Genomic DNA, 11,151 nt, shown 5'->3' with positions numbered 1-11,151 from the left:
CTACAACAATGACATCAGTGCAAGAGCTATTATCTGTAAGACTCACCCAGCCTTTGATTAAAAAAGATCTTTCATTACAAAGTTAGGCAAAGAAATCATAAATCTAGAAGCAGCAGAGGAGAGAAAAACATTCACCTTTCTAATTTAATTGTAACAAGCCAAATAAGATGTTAGCACAGCACAATATCACTATCACACTGTATATTAATTCAGGATCTGTCATATTACTTGTGATAACTGCAGCTGGTTACCCAGCATTAAAGGAATGTGAATTATTCAATTTCTTATTCACCAAATACTGATATGACATGCAAAAGAGGTCATGTCATGTTTTCTTCTTGCAGATTAAAAAAAGGGGGCGAATATTGATTCACAATTTGGACGTGAAATCTATGCATTGTCTCTGGCCCCGAGTATCTCCCCATGATACACATGCACAAAGACATTCTTTCTGGTGAATCACGAGTAAATGGTTATGTTTTTAAAGTAATAAATATAGTCCGTCTCATTGATAAAAACAAATACACCCATTGGCCTTACAGCCACCCTTTTGTCTGTTCATAATATCGAGTCTATTCATTGGTGCGTTCACAAGACTTTCTAACATTCCCAGTGAAAATATTTGTCTTGTATATGAGGTTGGAAAAACCAGCTTGGCGTGCAGGACTTCTGAACACAAGTCCACATGATATATTTTCCTTCTTTCGCCACATCCCAAAACAATGCAGCATTGTGCAATCACTAGGGGGTGATAGTCCAGCAAAAACTGTTATTCACATATAAACCACCCACTCAGAGCTGAAGTTACATTTTGGTCTCAGTTTAGACGGTGATGGTTGACTGACAGCTGACCATCCCTCTGCGGCTGTTAGCAGGTTGGATGATAATAACCACATAGGGTGGTGTTTATTTTCAGACTGGATACAATAAATAGACTAAGAGGACATAAGGAGGACACATTCAAGAAACCTGTGTGTTTAACCCATGTTAACCAAACAGGGACATCTCAATATCTGTAATTTGTGGGAGGGTTTTTTGGTACCACTAGATGGCAATGTTACCACAGGCAAGTTTTGAGGTCTAGACAAGCCTTTGAGACCTCTCTCTCTTACCCACTCCCCCGCCCAACCTCTTTCTCTCTCTATCTATCTTTTTCTCACAATATTTTCCAGGAGATGATCCTGCCTTAATATCCAACAATGGAGAATTTATCAGGGGGGATTTTGTTCTCTTGTCTGAGGCAAACAATTATCAGATATGATGAAAAATAGAACACATTTTCAAAACTCAATGTAATCTTTCTGTGTCTGTGTCACACATGCATGTATGCACACGCGCTAAAATGTTGAAATGCTTTTTTTTATGTACCTAACTATCGCAAAATGCTACAGGATTTATCAAAGTTTTATAACCTAATTTGGTAGAGAGGTGCTAGGGATGCACTCAGTTATGATTTTGCATATCAGCTTCACATGAATGACTTTTATTGTGACGGGTGAAACCCTTTCCTGTCTGAAATACAATTCAATCACTCTTTAAATTGCTCTTCGTCTCGCGCAGATCATCACAAGAGGCGACAGCAACTGCAGAGACAACTGCAACAGCCATCATCTCTGAAATCCGTGGGTCAGAAGAGTAATTATGTAGCATGACAAGTCACAATGCTGTATTGGGTGTCTAAGCGAGTGGTAGCTCATTACACGCCATTATGTTGCCATGACAAAGCAAGAGGCTGAAACCAGCAAAACACTACACATCAGACATCCCCATCCACAAGCTTCTAAGCTAACAATACAGTGAATAGATAGACACAGCTCATCTGAGAACCTCCTGGCAAGAGTTCAGATATATGCTGGGCTTTCTAGCCTGGTTTCCATAGATTTTATTTAGACTAACTTAAATAGTAATGATAAAAAGCAGGAGGGGATAAATAAAACAAGAAAAAGCATGGCTAATCAAATAACATAACATTATATTTTAGCTATTGACATTTTTAGTCGGTTAACATAACAAACACAAAAAAGTAGTACAGCTCATTGGTTCTCAAATGGAGGTCTCAGGACCCCAAAGGGTCCATGACCAATAGCCAGTGCCCCCCATAAAATTGCTATAAATTATTAAGCTGTGTTTTGATATCAAACTGTGTATATTGGGGACATATTTACAAGAATATTTATACCTTAAGGATGCTGTGTTCATTATGTCTGGTCATCTCATCAGTGGCCTTAAAGAAGGTAAGGAGGCTGGTATATCCTGTGAACATAGAACGCACAAATTGCTGCAATGGCAGTTAAGAGAACAAATGGTTCTCTTAATTCTAAGTCTTAGACTTAAGACTGTAGTTGAGTCTTGTGTCTGTGACTGTATAATTGTTATGTAATGTAAAATATATATTTTTAATTTGTACGAGTTTTATTAAAATGTAGACTTTAATATGTCTAAAATGTAAAACTAGATTGAAACTAAGGTACAACATAACCATTATGGTCTGAGGAGCTTAAGGGGGAATTTCTTTTAAAAAGGCTTAAATGCCACTGTAAGAACAAAACGTTGTAAAGCCATTGACTGCTATTGTGCTAGAGGGGGAGGAAAGGCAAGGCAAGTCTGTTGGTCGCAGGTCAGCAACCCTTGACCTTTGTCCTCGATCCATGAATCTCTGATATCTGTCTGCTTTCCCGCCTTCTCTGCCTCCCCCCTCCCTGAATTCATTTTTGAGGAGTGTAGGAATGTGGCTTCCCAAAGTAACACAAATATTTTTCTTTTTTAAACAGTCAGTTTTTCTTGTGAAAATGATTACGGCTGAGTGAGCAAGTGGCATATTTAAGCAGCGTGTTTGGAGCAGATCTCAAACGGAATGGCTGATCGGAGCGCCGCTCTGTCAACTGTTACATCTGTTTTTCTTAAGGGAAACCAAAGTGTTTCAGCTGCAAATAGAGATGTTTGTTCCCGCAGTCTGTTTTGCTTTGTCTGAAAAATAGGTCTGTAGGTTATGACATAACAGTGCACCACAAAAAGCCTTCTCTCTAGCTGGTGTGGATGGTTGGGGGAGGGGAGGGAGACAGTGGAGGAGGTGTATTACAGTGTATTCACATACACAAGGTTTTTTGTTGTTGTTTGTTTTCTTTTGTTTTGCCACTATTGAATTTCCCAAGCTTGTACGTTTGTCTATTCATCAACATATAGACACAAAAATCATAAATAAGGGAGCCCTTTCTTCCAGACTGGGTCCAATGCTCGTGTTCCTTTTATAGTGTGAATAAAGCAGGAGGGTTTAGGGAACTAAATCCAGTATGTAAATAGACACCAGAGCACGATGAGAAATAGATACTCGACTGGATATTCCCCTGCAACTGACTAGGCTTTCCCCCACACTTCTCCAGCCTAATAACAACACAAGACTGGTGTGACTAGCTGCTCCCTTCCCCCACCCTTACATATTACCATTGCTCCTCAGTGCTGTCTAGAAAGGTCATGTGACCCTCATCAGCTTCCTGCGTTGGGGGAGGGGAGGCAGATTGAACCTGTTCTTTGTTAGGAGGTCAGCCCCAGCTCTATGGCAGGAAACGCTCCTACCGTAAACCATGTAAAAGAGGTGCAAGGGGCAAAAGGCAGCGAAGCTACTGAGAAGCGTGTTTGACCATTTGTGCAGAGGAGAACACGTACACAAGGCAACAGTTTTAAGTACTAAGATGCGCTTGTCAAAAGCAGCTCCAGTGGTTTAAAAATTTAATAGACTGAACTTTTTTTATGACAGGAGTCTTATATTTTTAATAGTATTTTTGTATAAGAAATAAACAATGAAATCACATACGTTGGAAGAGATAGACAACTAAACAATTAGAGAGGGTAAGGGAGGATTTGGCTACATAAGTAAGATGCAAAAAAAATAAATAAATATGGAGGCATTGTATCCCTTCATGCTACAATATGCACAGAAATTCATCCGAATTTCTACACAATTTACAGAGAAAATTGCCCTTCTAGCTTCATCAGACTGTAGCTTCAGGCAGTTTGCAGCAGAGTGTGACAAGATTGGTTTAAGGATCGGCACAAAATCCCAAGGGATAGTTGTTTGTGGGGGGGGGGGGGAGAGGAATGTTCCACAGGGTCGAGGTGGAGTAGATGTATTAAGTGAAGGAATGTAAGAATAAGGTCTCATTCTTGAATGATGGCAAATCCAGGTGGTGGGATCAGATGCAGTAAAACAGAATCTGTAGTGCAATGTTTAACCGAAAAGTTATCTACAAAGCAAAGCTTTTAGTTTACTGCTTAGCGTGCATCTTTCAAACTCCATAGAGCTACACCACATTACGCTGAAACACTGTACTGTCAAATACTAAAGCCCAGTCACAAGTGCTGTTTTCGGAAAGTTGTCTGAGGTGATTCACCTCGATGTCAGCTTGTATGTTATAAAGTTGAATTGATTTGCTTGTAGAGTTTCATGATTCATTTGGCAAACAATAAGACTTCCCTGAAAGCAGGCCTACAACTGTTTAACCGTTATTTACTCATTTTGTATATCTGACTTTCAATCTGACAATAGCCATGACTTCAAGAATTACTAGGTGCAAACACTGCAGAACTGCTTATGAGACATAAATTCAAAGCATCCTTATAGGGTCAGATAAACACTTGAAATTGCATTGTGCCTCACCACTTTAAAGTAGAAATGCTGAATTTAAACATGTAAGTTCCAGTCTTTCACTTCACTTCTATAATAAAATATTGTTCAGTCAGTGTGAGACTTTTGTACCTTGCAAATCACCCATAGCGAAACTGCAACTCCCACAGCGTACCACATCACAGAAAATAATTTTCAGTGCCCCTTGCAGGGCTTTTCAGAGAGCAATAATATCAGTACTTAAAGTAACCACATCATCTCAGGGACCTTTGCTATACAATATACCCAAGCTGAGTGTGTAAATGGGTCAAATTTCAAATTTTTCAGTTTCTGGAAATAACATTCCTCCTTTCCACGCTGAAATCTTACTAAAAACTTACTGGTATTAAAGGCCATGACTTTGTTATTTGGCAGACAGTAATTACAGCTTTTTTAGACATTGTATATGTAAGTGGTTCCACAGTGCAGTGATCGCCAGTTCGATTCTGGGAGCAGATACAAAGTCCTTTGGAGGGGGAGCCGGTGTAAAAACATCCAAATAAAACATGCGGAGGTACCTGCTGTGGTGACTCCTTGTGAATAATGGAGCAGCCAAAAGTAGCTGCTTCTTCAGACATGGAATATATAAAAATATGTTGGCTGGATTAATCTGTAGGGACATTGGTAGAAATGAAGTATTACTGGGGGTTGGCCTTTTTCTTCTGCACAAACAACAAAAGTACATGATATGAATGCAGAATCTACTTTGCGAGGAAGCTAAGATCCTTTAACATGTTGGCGTGTTTGATGATGGAAATCTGTGATAGTATGATCATTTACTTTGCTGTTATCTGCTGAGGGCTTGCATTAGTGCCAGAGATGCCAGCAAACTGCTCTCTCCGTCATGGACCACCCACTGCACCCGCTCCATTCTATACTACAGAGGCAGCAGAGCTTATTCTCTCTCAGACTTATTCAACCTCGCTGCCATAAAGGACACTTCAGAATATCATTCCTACTGGCCTATGTGAAACTGTACAACAGCTTCCATCTTCGTGACAGGTGAACACACCTGCCAAAACCCCACACGCATTTCAATATCAGACCTTCTTATTGCTGTTTCTTAGAGTTATAGTGTACATAATATTTATTAGTGATATTTGCACCAAATCTTTGTACACCACCAGTCTTATTTTTATTTTATTTTATTATTTTTCTTTATCACTGTTGTATATGTAAAAGGTTATTTTGCACTACTATTGTGCATTACGAGGCCTTCAAACCTCTCTCTCTAACCTATCTCTCAATATATCAAAGTGCACGTGTATGCTTGCAGGCCAACCAACTAAAAGCTCGTAATACACCACCATTTCGTTTGAGGCTGGAGCAGTTGTAGCGTTTGTATGGAATATGTGATGCGCAAGTATTGATATACATACGGTAACCAAAGGAATGTGTCACACTGATGTCAACTTGTTATTTACTTTCCAAATCTGAATGACTGAGCAAGGCGAAAGGAGAATTAATCAACCGCTGTGTGACCAGGCAGGCGAAAAATAGCGGTGTGTGGGGGGATGGGAAGAGCCCCCGAGAGGCCAGATAGGCAACAACATGCTACACTGTAGTCTCAGCGCACTGTCCTTAAACTGAAACAAGATATCATAGTGCACTTAAGCTCGAGAGCCATGTTTTAATGGTATTAATTATCCCGCCTAATCTATATGGGGGGAGGAGGGGAGTCAAATTTAATACACGCTCTGCTCAATCCACACGTGCGCAAATATACAAAGTGTACAGTAGTTATGCGTTAATGGCACACATAGGTTCCAGACAGCACGTGTATCTGTATATTTTCCATAAGGTGTTAACAAATTGACACTTTGGCTGCTGATTTGGCTAATTAGGCCAATCAGATACAAATGAGATAAAACAGTCCCTGGATTATTAACCCCAGAATAGATCGTGTTTATAATAGTCAGGTTTATTAAAGACAGTTTAGCCTTCAACCCCCCGCCCCCGTCCTCTCTCTCTCTCTCTCTCTCTCTCCTATTCTCTGTGTAAGTCTCTCTCTCCCTGCCGTTTAGCGCTCGCTGCTGTCTCTTTCTGCTCCTGTTCTCAGTGAACGGTGAGGGTGAAACTCTACAGAGAGTAGCCTGCAGCCTCAGCCACAGAAACTCGGGTTTATTCCAACTTTACCGCCAGTTGTGCGTGTGTGTGCGCGCGCGCGTCTGGGTGAACACGCTTTGTTAGCACAGCAAATTTAGCCGGCAGTGAGTCACACACACACTCACACCCGCGGTCGGAACTTGAAATGTGACGGTAATCAAAATGGGAGGAAAGTCGTAGCTAGCTCGCTGAAGTTGGAGGTTCTCCTTGTGGAAGAAGAAGGAAGAGGTGGCGGCGGACACCACGAGTTCACTCACAATAAAAGGTAAGCTAAGTAAAGGTCGAGTGGCACTGTTTTGGGCAGCACTGCATTCAGGCTGCTTGTGTGTTTATGTGGGTTAAAAGCAAAGAGGATAATGACTTTGAGAAATTGGTGATTACGGCGTTGATTAGGAGGATACTTGCCGGCACAAAGCTTAGTCACCCATTGACTCCACACGTGTGTTGAAATTCCCGTTTGCGCCTTTTAATTTAGCCTCTTTTGTTCATGATTTTTCAAACAGCCTACTTTTCTGCTACATTGTTGTTTTTCTTAAAGAAACATACTCATGCTTAACCTTATGTAGCCGACCTGTGGACTACTTTTACTAAACAGACTTAAGTTTTAGAGGTTCAAGGTTGTCCCATTGTGGTGACTGATTAGTTTGTCTACTTTGGTGGAAATGTGCTACTGAAGTCAAACAACATTAAGCTGCACTTTAGGTCATTTTGTTTGAGCTAAAGCATGAATGATACATATTTATATTGTCATGCAGACTTAGGAAGCGCATGTGTGGGGGAGGGGAGAGAAATTCAACTGTACTAGACAGTGCCACCAGTTTCAAGGGCCAGTTCATGCTCTTGTATAACTCCAGTTTTAAATTGTTACTGTTAAGCTTATGACCTTCTACCATGCAGCACAGCACAGGCAGACGCTTTTAGAGAAACTCTGCTGTGTAGGAAGGAATATAAATTGTGATAATGCATGTCTACATAACACTCAACAAGCACAGACTACATTAGGAGAGAAATGAGAGATTGAGAAACGTGGTTTGACCTGCCTTTTACGACTCTAAATAGTGCCTGGAATGATGGGATACAGCTTCAACAGTCTTGTCTGCTTTAAGAGAATCAAAGTGCATCTTAATCCAGGTTATTCCAAGTTTTGGCCTTCTCCCAGTTGAATATATCCAAGATAATTAAAAACAAGGATAAACATTGACTTCTTTTAATTAAGAGGATAGGCTCTATGCCATGTGGACCAGTCATGCTTTTGTACCGGTTCACCAAGAAGAGAAACAAAAATGTTAATGTTGCTATATAAAAAAGATTCAGATGCCAGGACTGGCTAAAACCCCTGCTATTTAAATTCTGTAACCTGATTCTACTTCAGTGGCCCACATAAGTAATGTCAATGTGATGCTCCCATTTCTTGTTGACCTAGTGGCAGTATTTGAATGTTATTTGATCTCAATAGGAGTTACATATTTTCTGGGATTTTTTGCTGAACAGCCATGCCACAGCATGTCAGTTCCCTTTAGGGCAGGACTCCAACACAGCCACCCTACAACAGGAATTTTCTTCTGTTTTAACCTCTCCATTGTTGGTTCATAATTTTTTTTTTTTTTTTTTTTTTTTTTTGGCGTTGGGTGATTATCTTGTGTCATAAACCAACCTCTCCTAAGCTTGAGGTCGTTGATCTCAATCATGCCATTCTCTTGTAAATTTTCTTATTACTGTGTCAATTTCATTGTTACTTCAAGCACTGTAAGGCGGGGTGGCCAATTAATTTTCCCAAGAGGCCACATGAGAAACTAGGAGTGTTATGGAAGGCTAAACTCAGTTTTGTTTATCACTTTTTGAACTGCTAGCAGTAAGAGTAAATGTCACCGTTGGGCCTTAATTGTGGCCTTTGAAGTAAAAATGTCCCAATCCATAATACTACCTCCACCATACTTCACAGTTGGTCTTAGTGTCATCCAGTGAATTTTTTTTTCTTCAAACCAAGGAGTTTCTGCTGGTTTTTTATTTATAGCAGCAGGAATGTCTACTTTTACTTAGAGACATTTTTTATGATTTTGAATTTGCTGAACACCCAGGTCTATAAAAATGCTTTCCTTCCTTTTCTTGCATTTTCCATTTCTATAATGGTTTTTCCAAGGTCCTGTGAAATTTGAGGCATAGTTCACACGAAGAAGTCTGTTTTTTTTTTTTGTTTTTTTTTTTTCTTCCTTTTTTTAACTAGACTTTTTTTGAGGCTACAGTTTAGTAGCTTCCCAATCCTCATTGATGACCTAATTTTTAAGGAGGGGCACGTCTACAACGAACACTTATAATCTCATTTCCAGCCTGTACTGTGAATAGTTTATTTTATGTGCTTAATAGTTTACCTTGCAAATTTACCATACATATGGAGTGTGTGCACACTGGATAGTAATGCCAAATTATCATTAATTGTTTATGTAATGTCACTTACAAAGAGTAAGGGAAAAAAGAAAAGGTCTCATGTATGACTGGTGTGTAAAATGTTTGCGTGTCAAGCAGGATATTCTTTTAGATTGAGTTGTTTAAATGCACTTTCTTGCGCTGTGTTGTTTTCTAAAGATCTGGTGTGACGAGTGTCTTAAACAGTTTTTGCAACCAGCTGCTCCACTTCAGTCCAGTAGTTGGTGGGAATGTAGAAGACAACTGTGATGACTCAATATAAAGTAAGGGGTGGGCAACACTGCAACAACAGCGAACATGTAGGAGATTCAAGTCTTGCTGCAGTTTAATGTGATTTACTGCTTTAGAATTGGGGTCACTGAGTCAGTGCAGGAAGAGAGATGAGCAATAGAAGCAAAGTGAATTCAGAACACCCCAAATGCTGGACTTCAAGTAAATAAACTTGCAAGCTGTTGCTGAGATTGTCCGTGACTTTATTGAGGCTGAATTAAAATGCTACTCCAGCCAAATTTAATAACATCATTCACGCTATGTAAAATAATTTCTCCATAACCCAATCTAGACTGCTTACCGTGTGGTGAAAACCTGTCCTTTGTTGTATGAGTTGTGTTGAACTCTAATTACAGTAGTTACAAAAGTTACAGGTTCAGTGCCACCTGGTAAAAGAACACCAGGATTTAGTTTCAGTGTTTTGCCTGTATTAATCTCTAATGTTCAGCATTAGAATTAATACTCTATAAAGTATGAGTAATGATATAGACTTTAAATCCTTCTTTTCTTAGTGGATTTATCTGTCTTTTTATTTGGCGTTCCAATAAATTGACACAATTACCATTTGTACTGAATCCTCAGGGGGCATAGCCAAATAACATTGTTAGGCTGCTTCGTGACAGGATCTGAGATGAAAGGTGTTCTTTTTACCTTCCATGCAATACCTGGTCTTGTGTTTTAAAAGAAGAAAAAAACCCATCTCATGGCCTACAGTCTATGAAACATAATAGTTCAATTATTATTTTATTTTTTTAACTTATTTATATCTAACTACTGTAAGAAAACATCAGATCCACAGTGCAATGAGACTGTATTAAAAACAGAAATGTATTCCCTCTTCATAAGTAGGGCAAGGAAGTCCTGTGTGTCAGCCTTGTGGTGCTGCAAATCTCTTCACTGGGCTGTCCAAATATTTCTGTAGCAGTATTTATTTATGATAGACCATGGGGGAAGGTGGGCCATTCTCTCCCTTCAAAAGAGACATGCAGTGTTAAGTGGCGACCAGCCAACTGGTGCACTGGTGGTTACTCTAAAATAACTGCCATACAAGTACTGACTAGTTGAAGGCTGTAGTTATTTATTTGGACATCATTTGGTGTTAGGGTGGTGCTGTTTATCATTGTGTGAGCTACAGCCTATGGTGTCTTCCCTCTGTCCCTACTTAGAATAAAAGTAGAGCAAGTATATATCCCTTTAGGCATCTGTTAAAAATTTAAGTATTAATGTTTAGCGCTTTTCAATTGTAGGCAGATGATCACATCTCTTAAGTGTGACTTGCTTGATTTTTTTTTTTCTTGGTTTTTTTTTGTTGCTTTTTAGAAGGATGAATGAAGAAATAGTTGGTGGATGACTTTTCAGGAAGTTGTGCAAGCACATACTTGCCAGAGTGGGAAAGTTCTTTACTGATGGTCATATTGTGTTTTTTGCCTACGTCTTAATCTTCATCCTGAGTCAGCCACGTAAGCTTATCTTATCTTTTGTGGAGCAATCAGTGTAGTTATGCATGCAAAGTATGTCATCATCATCTTAGCCACTCCGTGCTACATCATTTAACAAAGACTTGTGCACCTTTTGGAAACTGGGCTTAAATATTGATTGAATATTGCGATTTGATATGTGAGAGAATCCCCTGCTTATGATGGATTCACAGTTGTTTCTGAATTATATTTTATTTATTTAAAAAAATCAGC

General features: G+C 39.4%; 1 protein-coding gene across 2 annotated transcripts in view; it reads left to right on the top strand.

Annotated features, from left to right (window-relative positions):
- The first annotated feature begins 6,677 nt into the window (after positions 1–6,677).
- The window catches only part of tbl1x (transducin beta like 1 X-linked), a 22,032-nt gene continuing 17,558 nt past the window's right edge, over positions 6,678–11,151 (top strand). Inside the window, exon 1 of one of the 2 annotated variants that reach the window (XM_080903057.1) lies at positions 6,678–7,031. The gene's annotated coding sequence lies outside the window, so the exon portion shown is untranslated. The remainder of the gene's footprint in view (positions 7,032–11,151) is intronic. The other variant, XM_080903056.1, reaches the window with a different exon arrangement.

The sequence above is a fragment of the Rhamphochromis sp. 'chilingali' genome, assembly GCF_963969265.1.
Source record: "Rhamphochromis sp. 'chilingali' genome assembly, chromosome: 14".
In the NCBI taxonomy this organism is placed as follows: domain Eukaryota; kingdom Metazoa; phylum Chordata; class Actinopteri; order Cichliformes; family Cichlidae; genus Rhamphochromis; species Rhamphochromis sp. 'chilingali'.
Note: the sequence above shows the minus strand (reverse complement) of the source record. Positions and strands in the feature narration are given on the sequence as shown.